Source organism: Chrysochloris asiatica, unplaced genomic scaffold (genome assembly GCF_000296735.1).
Source record: "Chrysochloris asiatica unplaced genomic scaffold, ChrAsi1.0 scaffold00015, whole genome shotgun sequence".
NCBI classification, from domain to species: domain Eukaryota; kingdom Metazoa; phylum Chordata; class Mammalia; order Afrosoricida; family Chrysochloridae; genus Chrysochloris; species Chrysochloris asiatica.
This window is the reverse complement of record NW_006408533.1, coordinates 29684381-29695717: the sequence shown is the minus strand read 5'-3', so window position 1 is coordinate 29695717 and position 11337 is coordinate 29684381. Positions and strand designations below refer to the sequence as shown.

Here is an 11337-nt window from a genome sequence, read left to right as displayed (position 1 = left end):
CGGACAAAATTCAATCCATAACAGTAACTGAGATCCATATTTCAGCAGATACAAATGTGAAGCATGCACTGTGTGTAGTGCAGAGCGTCCTAGCTCTGTGTGAGTGTGTGTGTGTGTGTGTGTGTGTGCGCATTTTCCATGACCACTCCAGATTGAGTCATGCAAAATTCTAGCAGTATCATAGTTACTGCTGAACGTCTTGGTAAGCCCCATCCCCCATCATTTCTCCAATGAGAAAATCCTAAGAAAGAAAAACTTCTGGCAATTGACAAGGTTTCCTTCCCAAGTCCAAAACATATATGTACATTTTTTATTTACAATACGTATTCTTCATTGTTGTGGTTAAGTGCCGTCAAGTTGGTTCCAACTCATAGCGACCCTGTATAGGGTTTCCCAGGAGTGATTAGTGAGTTCGAACCACCGACTTGTAGTTCAAAGTGCCCTTGCATTCTAGTGCTTATCCTACAGTGCCACACCAGGACCATATTCTAGGGGGGCATCATCATTCACTCCATCACACTGTGCTAATGTGACCACAATGGAGAAGGGCATTATCCTCTGAGAAATATATTTCTAACTGATGAGTCCTCCGTGAGAATAAAAGACTCCGCCTTTCTTCCTGAGACAGCTTTCATTAATTTATCAGAGAACACCAAACACATGACAGCAGAACAAACAGAGCAATGAATGAATGGTACTCCTACGGACCTCCCCACAAAACAAACCTCTTTTATTACTAGATAAAATTGCATCCTTAACTCTGTAACATAGCACCTGTGTTTTAGGGTTAGATAAAGCTCCTAGGTAAAAGACACAAGAGTACTCTGACCCAATAACAAAAACTGGACAGAACTGTCCAACTACGAAAAGGCCATTCACAAAGCACAGGCAAGGCTTGGCTAAGTATATGCAGGGAAGTCTAACACATGAACGTTTGCATTAGAAGACTAAATGGCAAATATCTGGTGTGGATCCCATTCACCATCAAGAGTCTAAATTTATTACTTTTTAAAGATTTCATATTTAAAGTGCTGTCACAGCTTGTGGAAGGCACAGTAGACCACCAAAAGCCAAATCGACTTCAACTCATAAAGACCCTGTATAGGGTTTCTGAGGCTGTAAATCTTTACAGGAGCAGAAAGCCTCATATTTCTCCCTCTGAGCAAACTGTAGGTTTGAACTCCTGACGTACAGTTTTCAGTCCAGTGCTTATTCTACAGCACCAGATTCTTTTCCTGCCAAGACTGAGGAAATATTCTGGAGGTGTTGGCATACAACAGCTGACATCTCCAGCAGTGCTCAGACATAGTGCCTGCCCACCTGGGAAGGTGCTTCTGGCACCCAGTGTACCGCCTGCCTCTATAACAGGAAGCTGGCATCTCATCAGAATGCGTCTGCATGAACCGTCCACAACACTCAGCAGCACATCCTTATGATGCTTTCTGAAGAAGTGATGAGACCTCCCTGAAGACTGGAATTTCCATGCAGATCATGGATATCTGTTACCACAAACTGACTGACAGGAATGTTGTTAAGTCTGTCGAGTCAGTTCCGACTCATAGCGACTCTGTATAGGGTTTCCAAGAAGTGACTGGTGAGTTTCAACCACCGACCTTGCGGTTCAAACCTATGTTATAGTCAAGTGCATTACCCCACAGCACCACATAAGAACACTAAAAGTCAAACCGTAAAAGGCTGTTTTTGTTTGGGTTTCAAACAACAACAACAACACACACACTTCCATGCACACTTTGAGTATTTGAGTCCAAGGCATAGAACTCATCCAGAAACAAAAGCACGGATCTACCCAAATGTTCTGACCAAACAGGCTTCACTCAAGTCATCCAAATGAACAATCTGAAAACAGAACTCAAAAGTAGGGGTCAGGAAAATGACGCTGAAACATAGTGAGGACACGTTAAAAAAAAAAAAAAAAAAATGTCCATTAGCATATTTTTTTCTTGCATTTGGAAAATGCTTTATGTTTTCTTTGGTGGCCAGCATCTCCTCAGCCACCAGTAAGATTAATGGCAAAGGGATCGATCTTCTCAGGCGACCAGTGTGAAAGTCGAAACCAGAACAGGAATATGGCTGGCACACAACAATTGAAGCCCTTTTTGGCCTTTATTTTAGGCCCTTCTCTACTTATTCTAAAAGCAAATTAAGTTAGGGAGTACATGGTTATATGTCTTCAAGCAGTTGTTAAAGCAGAACCTTCATAAAGTTTTTTATACATAAAAATCTACTACCTTCATGTACTAGTCATTTAGAATCAAACACGTGATGAACTATAAAAATAATATTATTAGAGCTTATGACTTTCAAATTGCGAACAGGGGGTCGGTCCTATGTAGCTCCATGGAATTCTGGTGCGGCACAGTAAGATAAGCACTGGACTGCTAACTGAAAGGTTGACAGCTCAAACTCACCAGCCACTCCTTGGAAACCCTATAAAAGGTCACAAGAGTCAGAACCAACTCAATGGCACTTAACAACAGCAAAGTCAACAACAACATATAGCTTCATAGGTAAGAGTTGTTGTTACATATCGACAGGTTGATTTGGACTCACAGTGTCTCCATGTGACAGGTTAGAACTGCCCTACAGGGCTTTCTAGGCTATAACCATTGGAGCAGATACCAAGCCGTTGCTCCCTTGGAGCCACTAGAGAACTGCCAACCTTTTTGTTCATAGGAGAGCATTTACGCAGTCGACCACCAGGGCTCCTCTGAATATGAGTATGAACTTTAAAGTCAGACTTACCTTAATTCAAATACTAACATTCTTATCTAATAGCTCTGGTAGCATAGTGGTAACGAATCGGGCTGTGAACCGCAAGGTCAGCAGTTGGAATCTACCAGCAGTTCTGCGGGACAAAAATGAGGCGTTCTACTCCCGTAAAGATTTACAGCCTCAAAAACCCTGTGCAGGGTCACTATGAGTCGGAACTGACTCTATGGTACTCAACAACAACAATATCTAATAACTAGGAACCATTTAGCTAGTTACTTAACTTCCCAAAGCCATAACTTACTCATCAGTAAAATGGGAATAATACGATTTAACTCTTAAGAGTTGCCCACAGGATTAAATAGAAAACTTTAGGTAACGGGTTTAGCTCAATGCCTAATATACAGAACTCAAGACAGTTGTTTTTATTTTTATTATCCAATTGTTCATGATCTTGTTCAATGATTTCCAATTTTAGACCCTATAGCAAAGAAGACTTTCTACCTTTCTTGAAAAGAAAGCAATAGGTATCTAGGAAAATTAGAACTCACATCCAGAAGCCTGGATTATTTGTAATAATTACAAATTAATTGTAATAATTTATGTGAGGTAGTTGCTCAAGTTTGTAAATTATGTAGGAACTTAATAAAGCTTTAGAATTGGCAGGAAGAAAATTTCCTTCTGAATTTAAAAGCCAAAGAACTTCAAAGTGAAAGGGACTTTTTGGAGATCTACTTAAGGTCACACTAAGGTTGCTGTTGTCATTGGTTGCGGTATCGTCATCCCCAACTCATGGCAGTCCCATATGTTTCAGAGAACTGTTCCACAGGGTTTCCTTGGTCAATGACAAACCACTTGAGCCACCTTGGTTCCTCTTCTGAAGTTGAAGCTGGTGGTAGTAGTATGTGCTGTCGATGCAACAGGGTAGAACTGTGTAATTCGGGTTTTTTGGCTGTAATCTTTACAGAAGCAGATAGCCTGGCCTTTGCTCTGCAGAAGTGCTGAGTGTGTTTGAATTACCAACTTTTGGGTTAGCAGCCAACTGCACACAGGTCCTCAGTCCTTTCTCCTCTAGGCTACTGGAGAAGCAGGTGAAGGTCATCCTCTTTAAAACCTGCCATGCCTCCCCTACTAGCCCCCCCCCCCGCCCCATCAGCACCCTAGCACCCTTTTCTAATCATAGATTTCTAAGTAAAAAAGGAAATTGCCTAAAATTGAAACTGCTTTAGTCTATTATTGGCTTTGGTGGCTGTGGGAAGAAAATGGAGGAGGGGTGGAGGTGAGACAGGTTGATGAAAATAATCTGAGTCATCGCTTCCTGGAAGAAGTGGCAAAGCAAACAAGACTGGAGGTGGAGGCAGAGGCAGAGGCCTGAGGCTGAGCCCCAGCTCTGCACAACTTCACGAGACCCCAGGAGGATGCCACGTAACTTCTGTGAGCTTCCCTCTGCAAAATGACTCTAAGATCTTGGCCCACTCCACTTTCCTGTGATCCATAACAGTTCTGGGGAATTATCCATCACTGCTGCTCACTGTTGGCGTGGAAACCGAAATGAACATGCAACTCCCGAAATACTACAGCCACTTCTTATGAGCAAGAACAGGCAGGATGGACCAGGGGACAGAACAGCTGGGTAGGACTGAATACAGAAACCACTGCTTTTCTTTGTAACCATTTGCCTCAGAAGCCCTATACAGGGTCAGTATGAGTCAGAACAGACTCAAGCAAGGCACATAACCACCAACAACCAAAATGACTGTGAGTGGCACTGTAGGATAAGCACTGGACTGCTAACCACAGGTTTAGTGGTTCAAACTCACCAGCTGCTCCTCAAAAACTCTATACGGAGTCACTATGAGTCAGAATCGATTCGACGGCACAATGCCTATGACAGCTACTCACCCTTTGGTCTAGCATTGGCCTTAGTGAGTATGTGCTGAATGAATGACTGAAGAAATGAGTGAGGAGGGGGTGACACACTCTCACAATTAGTTGACCTCTGTTGTCACTTTGGCCTCCTACCATAATTTAATAATATTCTCTCTCATTCGTATGCTCTCTCTATCTCCAGCACCGCCCCCCACCCCCCGCCTCATTATGCAGTCTCACTGAATACCACTCAAAATATTTTCTCAATTAGAGAAGAAAACAGGAATTTGCCACTTGTCTGCCTCTATTCTGTTGCCTGTCAGCCTTCAGCAAATATTTCAATCCTGGGCCTTTGCCTGCTGCTAACCCTTCTCCTCTGACCTTTGACCCTGCCCTCTTCAAATCCTCCAGCCTTTACCTATTCGTCTTCCCAGCCAGACATCCCCACACCAGAATTGACTTCTTCTGCTACTACATTGAGCCAAAGCGGGGCATGGTGTCATCCCTGAATCAGTGACAGTCCCCCCGCCCCTCAAACACACACACACACAAACCATGTTGCTGGGGTTTGCTTGTATGATCAAGAGATGAGTAGAAAAACTTCCACGTCACAGTGGACAAAGGAATGACCCATAACTGGGCTCCCACGTCTCTGATTGTAGTCGTTACTCTAGGCCTACTCCCAACTTCTACAGCCCGTATATGTAAGGGCTTCAAAAACTTCATGGAAAAATCCCATTATCTTCCAAGTCCAGTTTTACACCAACTTCTTGAAGTCCCCTCAAATGGGCATGTTGCTGAGATTGAAGACTCAAAGCTTGGCTATGAGAATCGCCCACTGGACAGAAATAGTGATCACCAGAGCCATGTAGATGCAGAGGTCCCGGCTAACTTTCCTCAACATTCAAGTTCAGGGAAGCCAGCTCCCATCTCCCACCCCCAGCCCAGCTCCCACACCACTCCCAATCCTCAGCAACTTCCATACTTACAGCTCACCATCCACCCACCCCTCCCCCTGCATCACGGCTGATCCCTCCCTCATCACTGTCCCATCCTTGCTGTATCCACTACTATACGCACGGGGCCATTTCTGTGTTGCTGGAGTATCTGTGGAGGGCGGGGAATATTTAAGGGCTTTTCTTCTGCGATGACTAGTTTGCGTCTGAAGGCGCTCCTTCCCATGTAATTAATTGTTCTGTCTCTTGGCTCGTTAGAAACAAGAACCCCAGGTCCCAGCCAGCATTATGCAGGGTAAATCATGTTTAAGTAACTGCATAACTAGTGGGTCAGTTTTATCTTTTGTCTCGGCTGCGACCATTCTTTCGCTGGTTTCTGAAAATGCCCATCACCGAGGCTTTCATGTCAGGCCAGTACTGAACGACAAATGTTTTCTCCCATCCCGCCCCCATAGCCAGCCCCTCTTCCCTGAATGCTGCACGCAGAGGGCAGCTGGGAAATAAAAGACTCCTTTCTCTAATTCTCCTGGGCAGAGCGATGGTGGGTCCAGGAGGATTCAACAAAAAAGTGCCAAACTTTAATAAGATGGGCCAAGCAAATAGGCAGGGCCAGCTCCCATGCAGCAGCAAAGACTGGCCACAGCAACCTTGCTATGTTTTAGCAGCCAACGTTGTGATGACTAGAAAAGGTGGACTTCTTCCAGAAGGTCCCTGATTGCCCATGTGATCTTGACCACATCAAGAGACAGATCTGGGCTCTGTGCTCTCATCTGTAAAGGGAAGATGGCTCTAATGATCTTCAAGGTCTCATTCTTTGTATCCATCAAGCACTGGGAAGCAGTCTCAGCCTCTCAGACCGCTATGCAGAATGCCATCCTACCATTTTACAGGAGTTCTTTTGAAGAGATGAAAGCACCAACTTTCTTTAGAGCCCGTTTGCCTAGTAAGAAAGAGAGAGTAAGAGGAAGGGAAGGGAAAGGCACAATGCCCATATTACAAAGGGGAAATTAAGGTGTTGGGTGGCAATTTGCTTCCAAAAGGTCACAGACATAAAAATCCTATGGAGCAGGTCTACTTTGAAACATAATAGGGTCACCATGAGTAGGGATCAACTCGATAGCAAATAACTGGGCTGGATTTGGGTGGCAAGTTAAGTTGCCAAAGTCATAGAGAATTCATTATTGGTGCTGTTAGAAATAAAATGCCAAAGGACACTAACTCATGTCTCAGATTCTGATTCCATCATGTCATCATCATCCTTCCTTAGACGACACTGTGAGGATACTAAGAAGGAGCTTTTTTTGTGTGGTTTAAATTTTGCAGATTTGCAAAAATGTTCAGTCTCCTCACCAACAGGCCAGTCTGTTCATCCTGGAAGCTTAGAATGAGAGCTCTTCTAACCACATAGGCCATAAGGAGCTAAGTCTTCAGGGACCATCAGATCACAAGTGATCAGTCCCTCCTCTCATGTCCTATAGGACTTTTGTTCGAGCCATGCACAGAGTGTGATGCTCATCACACATCCCTTGTACTCCACACACGTTCCCTGAAGACAGACATACAGGCAGTCATGCAGTCTTTCAACCCTACGGCAACCAGAACACCACTCTGTCGTCTGTCTCTGGTAAAGCCTTGTAGGATGAACGAAGATGAAACATCTGCAACAATGGCACAGAACCATCAGTGGCAAATGCTACCCTAAGACATGTCTCCTAGCTTCTAACCAGAAGACAAATTACCCTAAACAGATTATGCCTCTTGCCCACACAAACCACCAATTAGGAACATAGAAGTTGAGGCAAAGGTAAGAGAGAATTGAGGGCAGCAGGGGGCTCAGGGTCGGAGTAAGGAACGAACAGGAGTGTAAAAAGGTAAGTGGAGATATTGACATGCACTGTGGAAAGATAATATAAAGGGGATCTCCCAGGACTCCTCCCTTTCCTCCTCAGCACAGAGTTCAGTTAGGACCAACTCCCCAAACATCTACTCCCATAGCATACCAACACTGGGTTCTTTTCTGCAAACACATCCCTGTCCACACAGATGCCCTCTCTTAGACACATGTCCAGACACCCTCCAGTTGGCAAACAAGCGACAGTATGCAAATGATCAGAAGCCCGCAAAGACTTGCTTCGGTGAGGAGAAAAGAACAAACAAGAACAATTTTACAAGTGGCCACAGATGGGCTTCGCTTCTCTGCTTACAATGGACACTAACAAGATTTACCATAACTAATTTATTCGTTCACACCACTGCCCTGTCCCAACCCCCGCAGCACTCCCCCCACCACCTTATGAGGTTAGGAGAAATTCCCTGTCAGGGCCATATGCATTTTTGTTCCTTTCTGACAGAGAAAAAGTGCAACTTGTTCATTCACACTGTCTCTGTCACATTTAAAGTGGCTAAAATGGATCTGAGAGGAGATAATGGTGGAAGCAAACATATGCTGACTTTTTTCTTCTTCTTTTTTCCATTTCCTTGAAAGCCTCTATTTAGTGAAGGAGTAAAAAAGAGCAAAGTTATTGAAAACTCAGCAGTAGCAAAGGAATAGGTGGCAAAACACAGCACAAACCAAAATGGCTTAGAAACAGAAAGGGAGCCTTCTAGAACAAGTCCGAACTCCTTATAGAGGGGTTGAAACACTAAGTAAATCTTGAGTTCATATGGAGAAAATAAGATGTTCTTGATGAATTTCATGAATTTCTTCCTCTATGCCTTAAGGAGCCTGGGTGGAGCAAGTGGTTTGTGGTCAGCTAGTGTAGTGGTTATGAATAGGGCTGCTAACCTCAAGGTCAGCAGTTCGAAACTACCAGCTGTTCTGCGGAAGAAAGATGAGGCTTTCTACTCCCATAAACATTTACAGCCTCGGAAACCCTGTGCAGGGTCTCTATGAGTCGGAACCAACTCCACAGCACTTAATAACACAACTAATCTGAAAGTTGGCAGTTTGAATACACTTATTGTCACTGCATTAGAAAAGTCTGGAAATCTGCTTCTGCAAAAATTATCAACAGGAAAACCCTATGGAGCAGTTCCACTCTGACATATATGGGAGCTGGAATAGACTCAGGTAACAGCAAACAGAAAGCATGCCTATCGTGGGCATTACTTTTTTTTTTTTTTCCGGTTGCCGTATAAGCAATTCCTATTCATGGCAACCCCACGTGTGTCAGAGAAGAACTGTATCCCATGAGCTTTAGGACGGTTGCATTTTTAGAAGTCGATCTCTACTCTGGGTGGACTCAAACCCCAACCTTTCAGTGTGCTTACTGTCTGCACCACCTAGGGCAATACAAGTAGAAGCAAAAGTCCAACGCAAGACAGTGGGCGTTGGAACCTTTGCATTTTGAAGCTCTTCTTCATTCCGGCACTTTCCAGTCAGCTGTATGACATCAGTGAATTCTTAAGAAAATTACACCATTTCTCCAAATCACAGGAATCAAGACATTGGAAGTTGCTCCTTTTCACCCCCCCTTTAGGGTTCGCTCAAGGAGTCCTGGCGTGGCGCTGTGGGTTAATGAGCCAGACTGCAAAGCAGTTTGAACTGCAAGGTCGGTGTTCAAGCTCACGAGCTGCTCCTCAGAAACCCTATACAGGGTGGCTATGGGTCAGAACCGACTCGACAGCACTTCATAACAACAACAACAAAGGTTCTCTCAGCCTCTCCCCGACATGAGAACAAAAGTCAAGAGCACTGATCTTCTTGAGAGCTGTTCCAATCCAATCTACCTCATCTCCAAGGCAGTCCTTATTATCATTCCTCCCCCATTCTCCTGTCTCCCAGAGGGAGGGTGTCAGGTGTCCCTGTCTTTCTTTTCCTACTAAGGAAAGAAAAGACTCAAATCTCCCAAATCTGGCTTACCAAGGCTTCCTTCCTTCCACCCAAATGTTCCAGGTAACTACTGCAGGCTAGCCAATGGGGTCTGATCATCGCATGAGCTGCATCCTAGGGAGAAGGGCTCAAGCAAGCCCCTGGCCACTTTTTTTTTCTCCTGAATAAAGCCTATGCTTTCTTCGAGGAGTGTCCAGGTCTCCCTTTATCCCCATACTTGTGTGGACTCTCCGAGATACCCCAGCATCTAGCACAATGGGGGTATCATGCCTCTCCAGTCAGGTGGGAAATGCTGTAGTGTCTGTTGAGGCCAGACAAGTCCATATAAACTGGGAGTGATGGTTCTTCTCTTCCCTAGCCCACCTGCCCACAAGAGTCATCATTCCTATTCCTACTGGGTGTAGCTGAGCATGTCTAGAAGTCTTGGTGTGGCAATCTGGGCTAATGAGCTGAACTGCAAAGTTGGTTTTAACTGCAAGGTCAGTGGTTCAAGCTCACCAGCCACTCCTTGGAAACCTTATACAGGGTTCCTATGGGTCAGAACCGACTCGACATCACTTAACAACAACAGCAAACATGTCTAGTTTTCTCCCCAAAATAAGTATGTACAAATGGGGCTTCAGAAAGTTTCTGGGACAATTCCATTATCTTTCTATTCAATTATTCCAGGGACTTTTGAACCTCCTAGAATTTGACACCTATGGCAGTCCACTCTTAAGAAAACTTGACACATTAGTATATAGGTGATTTAATGAAACTGTTCTACAGATCAATGTGGCTTAATATACACAAAGGTATGAATAACTATGTGACGAGGTATTTATATGGTGAGTCTTCAGAATACTGGAGTTTAAAAAAAAAAGAATGTCTTAATTTTAAGATATAACAATCCCTCCCACGCCCCCCAAGAACAAGAGGCAAGTAAGGAAAGCCAGGTGGTGAGGAGCAGAGGTAAAATCTCTTTTGTGTCTGACCAGGGGTCTTTCTATGACATCATACGCAGTATCTGCATTAGGAGAAGCTGTGTGCACACAAGTACATACATGTACGAGACACTGAGCTCTCTCCAACATGGCACACTGTGCAGCAGTAGACTCTAAAACAGAGCTCCTAGGAGAAGACTGCGTAATGAGGGTTCACTCCTCGGTGCTCTATCGGGGACTCGGGATGTCGCCTTCCCTATGTATCCTTCCATCCAGTTTGCCCCCACTACCTGCAGACTGTGTACTGTGGCCTCCAAACCCCCACAGCTGGGCAGTCCTCCTATGAACTGTGAACGAGAAACCCCAGCACCAAGAGTCACCTCCCAGCGTTAAATGAAGGAAGCAGAAGTAGCCAGTGCCACCTCCCAGACACAGTGGGATCTGCTGCAAGCCTAACACTGGGAGCAGAGGTCAGCTCTCACCAAGGAACGACTTCAGAAGAAAAAGCCAGGTTTCCAGAAGTCCAGCACCTGCTCCTCCACAGAGGCAGAGCAGCACAGCTGGTCCAGCCCCCTCTGTAAGCCCACCTGCACGGCTGCCCTACCAGGCCATAGGCCATGGCTTCAAGACCAGTAGAAAGCTGTCATACCTTAGAGCAAGCAAGCATTTCTGAGAGGACCAGCCCCCTCCACACGCACACACACACATAGCCTGCTCTCCAGTGGTACCAACCAATTGCCCCCTTCATCTTCTGGAAAGGTCAGCTGGGCAGATGGAACTTTTCAAAGGCAGTCGTTCCCTGCAGCTCTTGAACTGCTAACATAGACCACTAGCCCCTGCAACTTCCCTCCCCTTCATCCCATGAAAACCAGCTGCCACAAAGTGGGCTCTGACTCACAAAAACCCCGTGTATGTCAGCGTAGAAGTGTACTCCACAGGGTTATTAGTCTTTTTATTTAATAATATCCTTTACTTAGTCCAATAGATCCCAAATAGTACCATTTCACCATGAAGCCAATATAAAAAG

The 11337-nt window shown here is 44.9% G+C and overlaps 1 protein-coding gene across 1 annotated transcript in view; it reads right to left on the bottom strand.

Moving 5' to 3' along the window:
• Positions 1-11337, bottom strand: part of SETBP1 (SET binding protein 1) — a 503955-nt gene that overhangs the window by 445938 nt on the left and 46680 nt on the right. The window lies entirely within an intron of this gene.